Here is a 7,929-nt window from a genome sequence, read left to right as displayed (position 1 = left end):
TATATATATATATATATATATATATATATTAAAAGTATATATCATATACTATTATATTTGTAAAGAAATTTTTGGATAAATATTTAGGGAAAAAAGTCTTAAATATATTAGATCATTGATTGAAATTGTTGTAATAATTTTAAATTTTGGGAAGGATCTTTTACCCCATACACTATTTAATAGTGCATTTCAAACCACGTGGACATCGTAAATATTGCATCATATAAATACTACCTTCGTCCCATTTTATATGTCACCTTTCGGATTTCAAGAGTCAAGCAAGTATATCTTTGACCGTAAGTTTTTCTTAGATCTTATAAACATTTTGAATTATCAATTATTGTGACTCATAATACTTTTTACATAGTGCACAAAAATATAAATTTAATTTTCAAAAAAATTGAAGATTTTATGCGCTTCTGGTCAAACTTAAACTGTTTGACTCTCAAAGCATTAAAAATGTCATATAAATTGGGAAAGGGAAAGTAGTAACTTGTCCATGTGTGCACATATATACCTTTAAAATATTGTATGAAATAGTATAGGGGTAATAGGCCTAGTTCAAAATTTGGGATTGAATAGCAATTTTGGTCAAAATTCAGGCATGTTTCGGATCATTTTCCCAAAAATATAATAACTCTTTTTACCTTAATTAACGTGGGATCGTTGTAATGTTGAGAAATTGAATAGTTTTTAGGTAATTGTAGTATTCTTTCTTACCACTTATTTTTTTGTCTCTCTTCATATATTATTACTCCTATATTAGAAAAGGCATAATCAACATGCTTGCTTCAAGGATTATTTTGGTCTTTACAATGCTTGCTTCAAGGGTTATTTTGGTCTTTATAATTATGTATATGGTTAGCTGTCTTCTTTTTGTTAAACAATTTTGCCTTTTCATTTTCTCAGCTAACGTGTCTTCTTCTGGTAAAATAAATATGCATGTCTTCCTCCTCCTATGTCTTCCTCCTAATTCTTCATTTATAATGATTCACTATTTGCACATGGAAGTTCACTCTCTTCAGCCTTCTCCAGGTAACGTTTTACATGTCTCAATTAAGCTTTCTTTTTTCCTTCATCTTCCTTTCAATCAATGTTCAAGTTCCAAATTTGATCTGGGTGTGTAAAATTTTCACTTATTTTTTCGTTTGAAATTGTTATTGATGTTGGATTATCCTTTTGGTTGTCTCATTGAGATTGATTTAGGTGGGTGAATATACCCAAATTTGATTTGGGTATGTGATTCTTGTTCCATGTTACAAAAATCCCAACAATGTTAATCCATTTGGGCGTATTTTGAATTCCTCTTTCAAATTTCTGGTTGTCTTCTTTTCTTTATGTGCCTTTCCTGGTTGGATAACCAAATCCAACCGGCGATTTCCTACAAGTTTCTCTTTTTTTGTGGGGAAGCTAAGAAAGGACAAAGAAAAATGAATATCATGTTTACACCGATCGGATTTTGACAAGACCTGGAGATATCAGAAGTGAGAATGCTGACATGAGTAACGAAAAATCCTGTAACGTACACCTCACTCGACCAACCTCTTTTAGCCTTGACGTTTTGATTACTTTGTCTTTTACTTAAAAATTCTTGTGAGTTCTTCAAGTGTAAATAACTCTTGATGTATTTTCAATTCTTGAAATTATTTTTTGGCAGAAACCAACGAGAGAGATATGGAGAACGTGAGAGAGAGAGAGTGTGTGTGTTATTAGGATTAGGAGACTAAATTAAAGACTTAGTCAAATAGGATTTAAATTAAATTAATACAAATCTAATTTATTTTAATTAATACGTAAAAGGACCATTATGCCCTTAAAATTTCAGATTTTTAATTAATAATTTAATCACCTTAAGTACCTAGTTATTCGAAAAAAAATCGGATCGTTACAATTATCTTCTACTTGTATTACTTCTTAACACTTTTAATTCAAAAAATAAATCTAAATCATCAATATCAGAATAATATTATGTGTTAAAGAAAGTTCAAGATAATATTCTTTTTTGGAAAAATGCATAAGTATCCTCCCAACCTATGCCCGAAATCTCAGATACATACGTACACATGAGTGGCACATAAGCTAACATGCAAATTATGCGATGCATCATGGTTCAAATATGTTGAATGCAAAATATGTATATTGTGCAAATTGGATAGAAGTAAATTTACTTTCTTATACAAAAATCTGGCTTAATACAAAGTTAGTCTCGTGGACTTGTTAGGATATTTTATCGGGATAATGAAATTAAGTCATGTTCTAATTAATTGAATACCTCAAGTTTTAATAGAATATTCTAATTAGACATTTTCCATTCAAGTATATTTAGAAGGGAAAATTTGTGTTTGAATTCACTTGTCTGTTAAAATCTAAGTTAATCATATAAAATAAGTCATCTTCTTTAATTATTTATATATTTATATAAATTTTGAATAAGTTTAATTTGCAGGTCAAAAAATTGACACACGAACAGGTCGACTCAATAAGATTGTGGGCCTAAAGAGAAATTTAGAGAGGGATCCTAATAATATTTATTTAAATCTACTTTTCTAGTTTTTTTAAAGGGAAAAGACACAAGTATCCTTCCTAGACTATGACCAAAATCTCAAAGACACACCTTAACTAAACTAAGGTCCAATTACCCTCCTGAACTTTTTTTTTTTGTAATTTTATACACATTTTGTCTTACGTGACATACTCTGTGACTCCACTCAATCGAGGCGCGTGAAAGATATTTGGATGTCACGTAAGCCAAAAAGGTGCACAAAATTACAAAAAGAAAAAGTTAGGGGGGTAACAGGACCTTAGAATAGTTAAGGTGTGTCTCTGGAATTTCGGTAATAGTCTAGGGGGGTCCTTGTGCATTTTCCCATTTTTAAAATTTGAAGTCATTAGTTATTGTTTTATAATCAACTCGTTTTAATAATTTCTTTTCAATTGAGAATAAAATTAATCCATTCAATCTCTCTTGGGACTTGTCGATCTTAAATACAATTTTAGTTTCAAAAAACTTCTTTCAACTGAGGAATCGGTTACATGAACGGTTAATATTATATTGTAAGCAATATGTGTATTTGGAAAATAATTAGGTTTGATTGAGTATTTTATTAGGTTATTATTGTCACGACTGGAATCTAGACCCCAGACGAGACAGGCGTCGTTGACCTCTTAGAGGTCGCAAACAAGCCTACTTACGTCATTCTTACTTTATATAGGTTAATTTTAGCGAAAAAATTTAAAATTTTTGATTCTGTAATCATACTTGCTAAACATTCTTAATATTTCGTAATGTTCATCATCAACCATCTAACATTTAAGAGATAAGCAACTGAAAGAAATAATTCATTAAGTATTAATTGTATATCGGCCAAAATAGCACCAATATAAAGTCTGAACCAAAACAGGAAAGGAACGCTAGTGGAACATTCTCCACTAGCTCAACTCTAAAACTACGCTAGAATGTAAAACAGTAGCATCCTCGAAAGCGTGAGGACCTACCAAACTCCGGATGAATGTTGACGTCCGGATAGCTGCAACAACGAACTTGTAGCTCTACCGCCGACCTGCGCTTGCACCTAAAAGTAGATGTTTGTATGGAATTAGTACACACTTGTACTAAGTATGGATATATGCAAGCACACACCAGGCAAATGCATGAGAAAGAATAGCTCTTTCCTAACGACATAATTTTTGGAAGTCAAGTCAGTGGACTTGCCAAATTGAGATTGAAAAAGTTATACCATGAGAGTGACATCATCATTATAATTATCGTACTACACACAACACATAACATCTTCATGTAGCACGTAACATATAACACATAGTTTCTTTCATATTATTCATTTATATGTCATGAGACCTTGTTATCATGGACTTGACCTTAAGACTTTCCAAAATGAGGGCTCAACTAGGGAGCCTTCTTTAGCAAACACTAAGTCTGCTTCATTCATTCATACGTACCTCAATTCAGTTCATACATAGGCCAGTGTGAACGCCAGTTATACCTAGGATATAGTTTAAGACTTTCATCGGGTTTGCTGTGCAATGATCAGGAATAACCTAATGTCATTACCTGAATCTAGCTCACCTCTTGATTATCCTATCCTAACACCTTCGGTATTATTCATTTCTTTATATGATTCATTTGAGGCTGGCCTTATTAATTCATTGGAAACTTTAACTTTAACCGACATAGATCATGTGAGCATCATGAAATCCAGTGTCTCCCCCACACCGAAAAGAGGTGGAATCACCGGCCAAAGTGACTCAATAACATGCTAGCCCATATGGGAATTTAACCCGCCAGATCCCTATATTGGCAGTATAGGTTCAAAGACTAGGAGATGTATGGAGACTCATACCAGCAAGCCAGACAGTCTCATTTCATGAGAGTTTTATGAACCTTCGCTCTTCCCGAAAGAAGGCAGCAGGAAATATAATTGAAGAAGAAGATGGCTCTGAGACGTATAAAATCAGTTTCTATAAACAGATATTATCCGTACATCTCCTAGCTGGCTAACGTCCTTGCTTTCTTGTAAAGTTATATAAATACCACCTTTGTTTGATAGAATTATTTGATTTCATAACATATGAGCATATGAACGATTAGTAAAAGTGTATGCAACAAATATATTTTAGGTTATAAAAAGATGATTAACTAAATAACAATTTTCAATTTAAAAAATTATTATTGAACATAAACATATTGACTTTTGCCCAGATGCCAGTTTGAAGTAACCATCAAGGATGATACTGGTTCAGCAACAGCCATGATTTCAGATAAAATTGGAGAAGAACTATTGTCTCTAACTGTAGCAGAAATTCATGACATACGTTGCATCAAGGTAAAACACTCTACAACCTCTCGTTTATTCCTTAAAAATCTACTCTTACATGATTTCTTCCATCTTTCAAAAACAACTGTTGTCACTCGTATCCGTACAACACAAACTGCTAGGTAAGACATTCACCGTCCAAATAAAGAAGTTGTTTGTCAAAAACAAGGATGCATCTTCAGCAAAACTATTTATCATGTCAATCACCGAGAAAGATATTGCTAGCAATCTGCCACTGCCCATCAACGCACCAACAACTCCAGAAAGCAGTAAACGCAAGCTGAAGCAAATCATGATAAAAGAAGACTAAAAGGTATTCTCTCTACACAACTCTCAATTGCTATGCAGCAATAAATGTTGTTTGTCCTATTAATTTTAAAACTGATTATTGCATATGTATTTCTTCAACATTTGATACTCTCCTTTTGTTATAGTGTAATACTTTTTTGCAATATGGTTGGCAACGCCATTTTGTCTTGACGGCGTACACTTTTGGTGCTGATAGCATGGACTTTGCTGCATAGTTATAAGAAATTGACAGGAACTTAAATCTTGCAACCAATGATAAATTCTTAAACAAACCAGTACTATACTCAACATTAACTCCTCCCCATAACTATATACTAAATTCATTTTCCATCTTATTTCACAGGTGCTTTCTGAATGATGCTGACTAATAGTCAAAATGCATCATTATGTAAATATTGTACATATCCAACCTAAATAACACAGCCATGACAACGAACAAAACAACTGCCAACCATATTTCATATATATATATATAATATATCTATCCATCTCTCTCTCTCTCTCTCTCTATATATATATATATATATATATATATATATATATATATATATATATATATATATATATATGTTGATTACTAACATGAGCCCATATTTTATTTTCTATATTTCTTTTGTTATTCTTCCGATCGCTTGTTTTTGTTTCTTTTTTCTATTTTTAACCCTCCCCATGAGTGTCCACCATTTTTGATCCATTGGTAATTCGAATTTAGAATTTTTAGGGTAGGAATTGAGGGGCGTTTACCACTCCAATATTCTCTTATTATTAAATGTTCTTAAGTCTTCCAATTGTCAAACATTTTGCATTATGCAAAATTTATTGTTATCTGTTTCGGAAAGATCATATTTATTTTTTGATGTTTTCTTCAAATTTCAAGCATTGCAACAAGTTATCATTATATTGAAGCAACATAACACTATTTCAATATCATTAAATCGATTTATCAGATTTAACGCAATATTATTACAATATCGCTATTTGGATATATCAAATTCATGAGCCAAATTTTTATTATCCTAATTTTGTATTCTAGTATTTTTCATTTAGCATATGCATTGTTATATTCTTACTTAATAACGTTTGTGTACATCCTACCCAGCACATAAATTACTTGAAGAATTAAAAAGCCTGTGTTATTATTGTTATAGTGTCATCCAATATATGAAAGAAAAAAAATTAAATCATCTTTATAAAGTTTGGTTTGCCTTCAATCTTGTTGAGAAGTGAGGGATAGAGAATGCTTACTATCCAAGCAACCCACTCTTATCACTTTGTTTGATATGTTATACAAAATCATAATAAAGAAAAATAATATTTTTTCTAGGTATCCAAAAAAAACGATTAAAACAAACAAATTTAACAACTATAACTTAGTAAGAATAAGATAGATATGGTTCAGGAGTGGAGCTACAGTGGTTTTAGGATGTCCAACTGGACACCCTTCATCAAAAAAAATTTCTTTATTGTAGTTTGCTTAAAATCTGTGAGATATTAATAATGCACATCTTTGTGTGAAATCAGAAGTGAGTAGTAGCTTGATGACAATTGAGTGTAGAAGTATGTATGGCATGTAAGATTCCCTTTAGGTTTATTATTTTAAAAAAATTATCATTCAAAGTTTGGATATCCTTTATGAAATTTATGACTATGCCACTGGCATGATTATGACCCATTTCAGCCCAATCAATTTTAATTCAAGTAACTTTTAATAGGTCAATGACCTGCCTATTTGTCAATTCAGCTCATTTTAACTCGTTTATATTCAATTCAGAACGCACATTTAACAAACAAAGGGGATCTGTCTAGTCAGCAAAGAGATCATAGTAGCTGGCTTAAGCATCTATTAGAATCTAGATATGTACACTATATAGTAGTGTTGACTACCTGTTGAAATATCATTCTCTTGTAATAATTGTAATTTAATTATCAAAAATATATATAATTACTCTATGATCCGTCAAATGATATCTTGACATTTAAAATATACAATTATTCTCATATGCGTCATAATTTCAACAATCAAACTCTTCATTAATTTGAACTTAAAGGTATAATAGAGACAGAAATACTTAGATAGTTTTTTTTATTTATCCTAGCTTAGTGTATATAACTACCTAATATATATTATTAATAAAAAATAATAAATATCTCATAAAATTAAAATTAATTGAAATACATAAATAATACTAGTTCAAACACAATGATCATGAAAAAAAACTCTTGATTAATCTATTAATCTAGACTAAGAAATTGAAGGGAACTCCTAAATACAATTGTGCCGCCACATATTTAATGTACCAATAATTCTGCTTTTCCAAGTAGTAATTACTTTCCCTCTAACAATAGTTGTCCATGTTATTGTTTTAAATTTTCGATTTATGTTTGTTCATTTTATTAAATTAATAGATAATTTTATATATAATTCCTAATTGACTCATTATCATTATTTGTAATCATTTCTCTATTGTATTTTTCAAGATATTATACTTAAATTATATTCATATAGGGTGTGTTTGGTATGAAGGAAAATGTTTTCCATGAAAAATGTTTTTTTTAGAAAATATTTTCCTGGAAAACAAGTAGATTTTGGACTATTTTCTCATGTTTGGTTGGTGAGTAGAAAATATTTTCCATAAATGATTTTTAGTGTTTGATTTATGAATGAAAAATATTTTTGAGAGACATCTTTTATTTTTACTAGAGTAGAAAATAATTTATGAAATTGAAAGTATTTTTTTAAAAAATATTTTTTATTTGGGATGTTGGTGGGGGTGGGGGTGGGGCAGGG

Source organism: Solanum pennellii, chromosome 11 (assembly GCF_001406875.1).
Source record: "Solanum pennellii chromosome 11, SPENNV200".
Taxonomy (NCBI): Eukaryota; Viridiplantae; Streptophyta; class Magnoliopsida; order Solanales; family Solanaceae; genus Solanum; species Solanum pennellii.
This window is presented reverse-complemented; position numbering follows the sequence as displayed.